Genomic DNA, 10,214 nt, shown 5'->3' with positions numbered 1-10,214 from the left:
TTTGAGATCAGAAACATGACTAACAGGAAGGAGGGAGCACTGATTGCTCTTGATGCTATTAAAAGATTTATGCGATGTCATGTAAAGCTAGCTATGGTCATAGATGTTCAAATGGGCCTCGAAGACAATCAAAGAATCATCAACCTGAAAAGACCTAATCAAGACTTAGAAGATATTGATGCTTAATTTTGTTTACATGATTCTCGAAAAGACAGAGTTCGGAGTCATATATTTTGCTCAGCTTCAAGTGAAGAAATTTATGAGATTCATTGAGTTGAACAAGTGTTCAGATGGTACGATAAGGTTGGTAAGACGGGCGCTTGATTTGAAAAGGGTGAACAACGACAGAGCTGCAGAGTCAGAGAGAATGAGTTCCAAAGAAAGATATCTATTGGTCAATGCTATAAATCTGCTCAAGGAGAAGATTCAGTACATGAACGCTCTAAGGAGGTTAGAGAAAATTCTTGGACTTAGAAAGACAAAATTTACAAGAGTCCAAACTTGAATCCAAAAGGGGAGAATTTTAGGTTTGAGAATGAGCATTATTGTTGTATTCAAGTTTCTCCATTTCTTACATGCTTTTGTAATAGAGTAGCCTTATTACTTCCTTAGTATAAATAGTATTTTCTTTTGTAATTGTCATTATCAAGTCATTAGCAGATTGTAATCAGATTTAGAGCTGTAATTCTCTCTCTCAATCAAGGAAATTACATTTTGGTGATCTATTCTTTCTATTCTTACATTCATCGTGTTCTTGAAGATTGATATCATATTTGTATGAATTTTGGACTTCACACCCAACCACCTCCTCCCCCACCTCCCTCTGCAGGCCCATCCTTCGATGAAGCCTTCTTTTCCTTCACTGCAGAGGAGAGGAATATCATCACCAACCAGGGCCGACCTAAGGGCCATGTCAAAGGCACTTGTCTCATCCTTCAATGAGATAACTGCAAAATTCATCCATCGTGCTATTCAACCTATGAAGGCTCTCTCCCAGAGCCTTGCTGATCAATAAAGGCGCACCACCTCTCTCCTTCACACGATGGAGGAGAGCAGAAGACAACAAGTCCTCAAGGCGTATCTTGCGACCTTCAGGAAGGACAAGAAGAAGAAGAGGAGCAGACCTTCATGCTCCAGCAGCCGCCTGCACAAGAGGCCACGCCATGAGGACCCAGACCCCGATGATCAAGGTCTCGGACCTCATGAGGGGGAGAATCAGGCAGCAACTGCTCATCCAATGGAATACGCTGCACCATCACCACCACCCCAAACACAAGAACAACCTCCACCATCAACCCAAGAAAGCGAACCAGAGGCTCAGCCCTCTGAAGATGTACATAATGTACATGTTCCCCTCGCCACTCCCCAAGAACCCATCGAGTTGAGCTCATCGACCGATGAAGAACCATCCACACCACCAACCAACCTACCCTTCACCCCATCACCAACTCCAAACTTACCATTAACCCCCTCACCAACACCACACACCACACAACCCTTCGCCACTCTACCCATACAACCTCAACCCACAATCACCCAACCTTGATCACCACAACAACCTCCAACTCAACCCGATGAACCAGAAACCAACCAAACACAACCTCTTGAACCACAAATCACCCCATCTGAGCCCAATGAACTAGAGCCAACCCAAACCTTTCCATCACCAACCCCCTCTCAACCATTACCCCAAACATAACCCACAGCCCAACAAACCCAGGTGCAAGCGGATATTCCTTTGTCTTCAAGGCACCCTCCTCAAGGAGTAGTCGATGAAATTATAGCAAACATGGAGTCACTCAGGAGACATCTAGAGGTACCGTCGAGGGAGGCAGTCATGATGGAGAACATCCATCAATACCTGTACCATGATCGCGATGAAGGGCTGACACTCAATCCTCCAATTCTTTCACCAGAATCCATGAATCTCCTACACCATAGGTTTGTGAGATAGACCACCCAACCACCAAGGGCTGTCTTCTCAAACGATGGAATAAGGTTGGTCATGGACATCAAAATGAAGACCTTCGTCAACCGAGCCATCAAGTACATCGAGTACACAGTGGAGCGATCCCATGGTCAGGTCAGCGTCTTTAGTGACAATGACATCAATCTCAATCCCTATGACTTGATCAAGCTATACACGTACATGACTCAGCGACAGGATCAGGGCATACGATTTGGGATGGTGAATAGAGTGATCGTGCAAACAATGGAAACCTTGGTGAAGCATCGAGCCAAGAGTAATTTCGAGATTGCTCTTGAGCTTGGCATCGACAGACTATCCTGCACTCCACCTAAAGAAGATTTCCCTGGCCTACAGGAGAAGAGATCTGCCTCTGTCCTTACTCAACCAGAACTAGGTCTGGTATACAAAAATGAGTTTGGAACGAAAAAAAAATTTAGGTTGACTGAGGCCTTTAAGTATTCAAATGAAACACTTAAATGGTTTCAGAAAGCCATTAGAGAAAGATTTGGCAGATCTCGCGTGCCAAAAAATGATAGACAGAGACTGATACATGAAATATCTACAGTCAACGATTACAGAGGACTACTCATGCATTTCATCATGTAAGAATTCATCATTTGTTCCAATGAAAAAATTGGCAAAAGATGCTTTTCTTTAGAATAGCTTCTGTTTTTCATTTATACTTTGAATGTTCTTAGAATAGTTGATGTTTGCTCTTTCATAACTTAGGGGGAGATTGTTAGACCCCATAAGTATTATGTATGAAGTAATGAAGACAAACAAGTGACGAAGAACTAGAAGACCGATGGAAGACTTCAAGGAAAAATGACTAAGTCTGAAGAACATCCAGAGGGTCTATGAACTGACCAGAGATGCGATGGAAAGTGCATCTTCATAACCCCTTTGGATACTAACACTTGAAGTTTCCTTCCTCAGTTCAACCAGATGATAGCAATGAAGAAATGAAGATAAGGTTGAACTCATATCCCATGGAAGATAGCTGGAGATGACCAATCAACAACTGGATTCTACAAAGTTTATCTCATTTTAATGTTTATCCTTGTTATAAATAAGTTTTATCTATTAGTAGAAGATTAGCTAAATAGTCTCACTGGATAGTTATCTTCTTAGTAGCTTTCTAGTATAAATAGGTGGTTAGGCCTATTGTAATTTTAGGGATGCTTTACGTTTTACTTAATTATTGAATAAAGTGAAATCTTTGGCACTCAAGATTATTCTTTGAATGTTCATACATTGTTCTTGAGTGTTCATCATTTTGTTCATTCAAACACTATAATTTGGTTATTCTTAACTTGATTATTAGTGTTATTGAGAGATCTAGGATCAACAAAAATGTGTTATCTGAGATCACCGTAAGACGGTACCCAGACTTTGCCTTGAAAACACAACAATTCCCGGCCGTCTTTTACCAATTCAGATATCAAACCACCAAGTCGTTCATGCTTGATCTTATCTTCTTTCGCAACCTCGCCTTGGAATCTTTGTAATCCCTCTTGAATAGTTGGCAATAATTCAGTTCTTAACACTATAGCTTTAATTGTACCACTGCTCTATTTTCGGCTTAAAGCATCAGCTACCACATTCACCTTGTTGGGGTGATACAAAATCTCACAATCGTAATCAGTAACCAACTCTATCCATCGTCATTGGCGCATATTTAACTCCTTCCGATGGAACAAATGCTGCAAACTTTTATGATCAGTAAAAATTTGGCATTTGGTCCCGTACAAGTAATGTCTTCAGATTTTTAAAGCAAAAACTACAGCTGCCAGTTCCATTGATGAGTGGGATATTGCTTTTCATGATCTTTTAATTGATCTGACGCGTAAGCAATAACATTTCCACGTTGCATCAGCACACAACCCAAACCCAGTTTTGAAGCATCACTATAAACCACAAAATCTTTCGTTCCATCCTGTAAAGATAGAATTGTTGCGCTACATAGTTTATCTTTTAATTTATGAAAATCCTTAGCTTGTTCCTCATTCCATTCAAACCTCACATTCTTTTTCGTCAATCCAGTTAGTGGACTAGCTATAAGAGAAAAATCATGTATGAACATTCGGTAATAACCCACCAACCCAAGAAAACTTCTTATTTCTATTGGGGTTTTTGGTGTTTCCCATTTTTCAATGGCTTCAATTTTAAGAGGATCCACCTTGATGCCCAACTCAGAAATAACATGGCCCAAAAACTGGACTTCCCGCAACCAGAACTCACATTTCGACATCTTGGCATACAACTTTTCTTGTTTAAATAATTCCAAAAGCAATCGTAAAAAACTTGCATGCTCTTCCTATGATCGAGAGTATATCAAAATATCATCAATAAAAACAATCACAAATCAAGATATGGACGACATACTCTATTCATCATGTCCATAAATGTTATAGGTGCATTTGTAAGCCCGAACGGCATGACCAGAAACTCATAGTCCTCGTATCACACACTGAATGCCGTTTTCGACACATCTTCGTGAATTTTCAATTGATGATAACCGAATCGTAAATCAATCTTAGAAAAGTAAGTGGCTCCAATCAATTGATCAAATAAATCATCAATTCTTTGAAGAGGATACTTATTCTTGATTGTTAACTTATTTAATTCTCGGTAATCGATGCACATTCTCATTGATCCGTACTTTTTCTTGAAAAATAACACCGGCGCACCCCAAGGAGACGTACTTGGTTGGACAAAAAATTTATCCAATAATTCTTTCAGCTAAGATATTAACTTCTTTAACTCATACAAAGCTAATATATATGGTGCACGAGCAACTGGTGCCGCTCCCGGCAATAATTCAATCTGGAATTCTATTGATCAATCAGGAAGTAAACTTGTTAAGTCCTCTGGAAATACTTCTGAAAATTCTCTTACAACCGGGATAGCCTCCATTTTATTCTTTTCTTTGTTTAAATCGATCACGTAAGCCAGAAAACTGATACACCTTTTCTGCACATACTTTCGAGCTTTTAAAACGAAGATAAGGCTGTAATAACGATCCCACCTGTCACCATAAATTATAAACGATCCCTTCCTCGAAAAATCTATATGAATCATCTTCTTATTGGAAACTATATTGGCTTGATTTTTAGCCAACCAGTCCATGCCCACGATTATATCGAACTCTCTTCACGGTATTGGAAATAACTGTAATTGAACCTCACACCCTTCTACAGTTATGTAATAATTATCAAAAACTTCTAACCGACACTTCACTATCATTTGTTGTTTCTACTATCAGTACCTCATCTAACACTTTAGGTTCTAAACACGTGCAACCAAGAAATGATGGTGACAGAAAAGAACGATTTGCACCAGAATCAAATAAAACTTTGGCACATACTGAATTAACGAAGAATGTACCTATCACCACTTCAGGATATTCTTCAGCCTCACCTCTTGTCATCTACAAGGATCATCTTCTAGCTATTTCCCTATCACGTCTTGTTTCCCCACTATGGCTAGGGACATTACAATTAACCATTGGCCCGCGAATGGGTGGAGCATAGCCAGATCCTCAGCCCCCAGAATAACAAGATCCCTGTCCCCCAACAAAACTAGATGCTCGTCCCTTAGCTTGCGGGTAATTAGCATTTACATGTTGAGAAGAACTGCATGCAAATCATCTTCGTACCATTCGACAATCTATGGCTATTTGCCCTGATTCTTGACATTTGTAATATGTTCGTGACTCAGTGTTGCAGTTTCCTTGGTGTATTTTATGACATCGCACACATGCTTTATCAACAAACCTTGAGATTGGCCGATTCAGATTTTCAACTCATTTAGGTCTACGAAAATCAGTTGCTACTGCTTCCCCTTTCCTTTTATCCCCAATTCTTTCTTATGGTTGATGATTGATATCTTGTTCCAAAATTTCTACAGCATCAGCTGTTGCTTGGAATGTAACCGGATTCCTGGATATTACATATTTTCATATATTAGACTCCAAACCCAAATATACTTCCTTACTTTACTTCTTTCAGTATTAATATAATCATCAACAAATCAAGATTGTTTCATAAAAACCTTTGTATACTAGCGAACTATCATATTCCCCTATTCCAATTAAAGGAAATCGTCCTCTATCTTTCGACAGCAGCTTCAGGACAACACTGAATTGTAAACTTCACCCCAAATTCTTCCCACAACATTGTCTTCAGAATATTCGGATCAGAGTTCGGTTGAATTTCCCACCAATATAATGCACTTGACCACAACCTGGATAAGGTAAACATCACTTTATCTTCTTCGCACTTTTACTAGTCTGCAAACTTAATTCAATTTCATTAAGCCAACACATGGCTTTGATAGGATCACATTCCTCAGAGAACTTAGGGGGTTTACAGGCAAGAAACATATACCCTCCTTTTGTACTGAAGATGAAGTAGGTGTTGCAGACGTAGTCATTACCAGTGTATTGGCTCCGGCTTCTTCATGAAAATTCGGGTTCCCTACTCTTTTCGGCTTATTCTATGAAGAACGCATCAAGTTTACCATATTTTTCTTAAACTTTCCAAGTTCAGCTACCAATATTTTCTGGGTAGCAAACCCAGGGTCATGAGCATGACCTCTACTCCTTGTTCTTCCCTGTCCATGACCTGAAAAACTATCTTGTACCGATATTTCCTGTTCTGTATGGGCTTCTTGTTGAGTATTTCTTCCTCTTTCTCGTCCCTGGCCTCGACTTCATGTTTCAATGGTTGTAACGTTTTCTAGGTTTTCTTCTATATTCACCATTCCTCTTCCCCTGCCTCTTCCATGGCCTGTAGAAGTTGTTCCAGATCAATTAGGATTATATGTCATTATTTCTTAATATTCATGTTACTTTAACTTATTTACTGCCATAATAAATGCATATATAGTGAATCACATACCGAAGTATGATAACATGTTCACACATAGATCAAGTATCTGTAACTCAAGATTACATTAATCTCATGTAATCTAACTCTATCATACTTATCATCATAATAGGTTAAATCATAACACATTCTTAGGTCCATAATTCAAGTGGAACCTATTATCACATACTCCATACCTCTAGTTTAAGTCTAAGTATCAAGGAAATACCCAAATCTTTTAAACTAAGGCTCTGATACCAACTTAAATAGCCCACCAAGTACTAAACAATATTAATAATCAAAATTCATACATTTCCATACATCATACACCAACAATATACAAACATTTCAACTATAATTACATATGACAAATCAACAGTATGATTTAACAAAAAAAGTTGTCATAATAAAATTTTCTTCCCAAACTTCTTCTACATCTTCCTTTTGCCCTTATCAAGTGATGATGGATAACCTACAAAATAATTTATCACAATAATTGAGGGTTAGACCAAAAATTCTAGTGAGTGAATCTCCCTCTTACAACACAATCTACTACAAGTATTAAGATAGTTCAAACCTGAATCTTAATGATAAAATATCATCACGGTTACCCAATATTTTTTTCTATCGCGGTTCTACCACCATTTCATCTATCCTGGTCACATCGCCACTTCATTAGAAATAGGAGCCAAATAGATAGTACTTATTCATTGAAGAAATTATCGCACAACACTTAGTCCCATCCAAGCAACACTATGTCCGGTGAGAAGGTTATCGGACAAATCATAAGTCTTATCCGAGACCATACTTAGATCGATGAGGATCCTATCCGTACAAGCTTTAATAGGTGAGGGTCTTATTCGGACAAGCTTTGATCAGTGAGGGTCTTATCCGGACAAGCTTTGATCAGTGAGGGTCCTATCAGGACAACACATATTCAGTGAAGGGTCCTATCCGGACAAGCTTTTGAGTGATGAAGGGTCCTGATCAGACAATGCCTTATCTAATGGGGGACCTCAACAGATAAGCTTTGTCCTATGAGGGTTTCTTTTCGGTGATTCAATGTACGATAAAGTGAAACAACGAATATAAGACAATCAAAATCATTTCATACACCATAGGATACATAGCAACATATACCGAATTTGTATCAATCTATAGTACCCATAATTTAAAAGAAGGTCTCACCTTAGCCTAAAAACTCAGTTTTTATATATGTTTTCTCTTCTTCCTTTGATAAATCTTCCAAAGAGACTTCTCTAATATCAAGTGATGAAAACCTTTCCGAGTTCCATTAAACATACTATATATAGTAAGTAGGAAGTAGGGGGTTTTGGGGGCGGTGCATGAGCAGGCACCTCCCCCCTCAAGCATCATATCTTTTAACATTTTACACCAATTTTAATAATCTAATGAGAAAAATAAAACACACAGATTAATTCCTCAAAAATTCTTATACTACAAATTCTAACCCCGAACTTTCCATTTCCATATAACTTTAAAACCCGATCAACTATATCTGAAAATCGAATATTCCATGATCGATAAGGTTGTCTCCACATAGAGTTGACCGAATTGGGTTTTATCTTCCAATGCCTTGTCTGGTAAGGATGCTCATCGAACAAAGCATTGTCCGGCTTTGTTAGTAATTTTTATAAGTGTTGACCGGTGAGGTTGTTACCGAACATAGTGTGACCACTAAGTATGTTGATATTTCTAAGTGTTTTCCGGTTTGTATGTGTTGTCCGATGAGAAAAGGTTATTGGCTAAAGAGTTGGCCGATGAAGGATAGTTTTTACCTAATCTCTGTCTGATGAAAAACTATTGTTTTCGAAAATATTGATTAACATTTTCAAAATTGTTTTGATTTGTGATGAGAAAAGTAACACGTATCTTTCAAATATTGATTTAAATTGAGGAAAGATATTGTTGTTTCTTTCAAACTATTGAGATGAGAAATCTGTTTTTGAAAGAAATATTGAGATGAGATTGAAAAGTGGATTTAAGAACTTGAGAGTTCTTGAGATTAAAGTTTCTGTTATGAAATTGTTTTGAGGCCATTATTGGCTAAAACTATAGATTTATTTGTAGATTTGAGCAGGAAACAAGGGTGGTATATCAAGGAGAAGTATACCATAGGATAAGGGTGGTATATCAATGAGAGATGTACATTTGGATAAGGGTGGTATTTGTGGGTGTGGTTACTATTATAGCTCTTGTTGTCACATCCGTAAGATGCGATAACTCTGAGTCAACATTTCTTTGTGACATGAAGACCTGTAAATATTGCTCTTATGGAAATGATAACAACGATGTTATTGAGAAGGGGAAATGGCTTATAGCCGGAGGCATTAATTGCCCGTGTTTCAAATGATTTTATGATATCAGATATGCTATTTTGAGTATTCAAAAGAATGATGATTTGAAATAAAACCCAGAGGGTCGTTGGTTATTATTTAATTAGTTTTCATTTGAATATAATTGTTTTTATCATAAAAGCTTTTCATAATAACCAAGAACTCAGGAGATTGGTATTTTCTTGTTATAATTTTTGTAGTTGGAGAACGTAAGCTCTAACCTGGTATGAATTGAGAGCTTTGAGAATTGTATTCCAGATGTCTGTGAGAACCTAAATGGTTATGCTTCTTATGTGGTAAGTTCGTTTTATAAGTTGCAGTTGTTGTTTTACTGAAGTTATTTTTTTAAATGATCGGGTATTCAAATGTGTGTTTTATTCATTATTACATACTCCCCCTTATGATGAAATGAGAATCATTCTATCATACACAAGAATGAATGAAATTCTCCGCGTAAGCCGTCAATTCATAAAGTAGTAAGTAGATCTTTGTAAATTCACTTATTTAATCTTTTCAGATTAAGGGAATCGGAAGGTAACAACCAATTTCAACGTATGAAATTGTTTTCAATCTTATAAAAAGATTGGCCTGTGAGTATATTTAGCTCCATTATTCCTATCTTGTAAAAGTATAGAAAAAGTATATTGTAAGTCTTGACAGAAGGTTATCTCCACAGAAGACAACAGAGGACTAGCAACAGAAGTCGTTTGAACGAACAAGTGAAAAGTGGCAGAACCTCTGATGTGTCTCACAGAGGTTCTGGAAAATGGTCCTCTGTCAAAAAGAACACGCAAGTCATTTACAGCAGAGCCTCTGAGATGGCTCACAGAGGGTCTGCGGATTTGGTCTTCTGTGAAGTTTCCGTTCTATCWGTTTTCAAAGGTTGTTAGCCGCATGTGCTTTTCACGTGACTAGGGAATAATCGACTTTATTTGGACGACTCAGATGAAGAAAAGCGTCAAAATCTTGCCACCAAGGTCGTTAGGAACTAGTATAAATAGCGGATAGGACCTTTGTAAT

The sequence above is a fragment of the Cynara cardunculus genome (assembly GCF_001531365.2).
Source record: "Cynara cardunculus var. scolymus isolate 2C chromosome LG 2, CcrdV1, whole genome shotgun sequence".
Taxonomy (NCBI): Eukaryota; Viridiplantae; Streptophyta; class Magnoliopsida; order Asterales; family Asteraceae; genus Cynara; species Cynara cardunculus.
Note: the sequence above shows the minus strand (reverse complement) of the source record.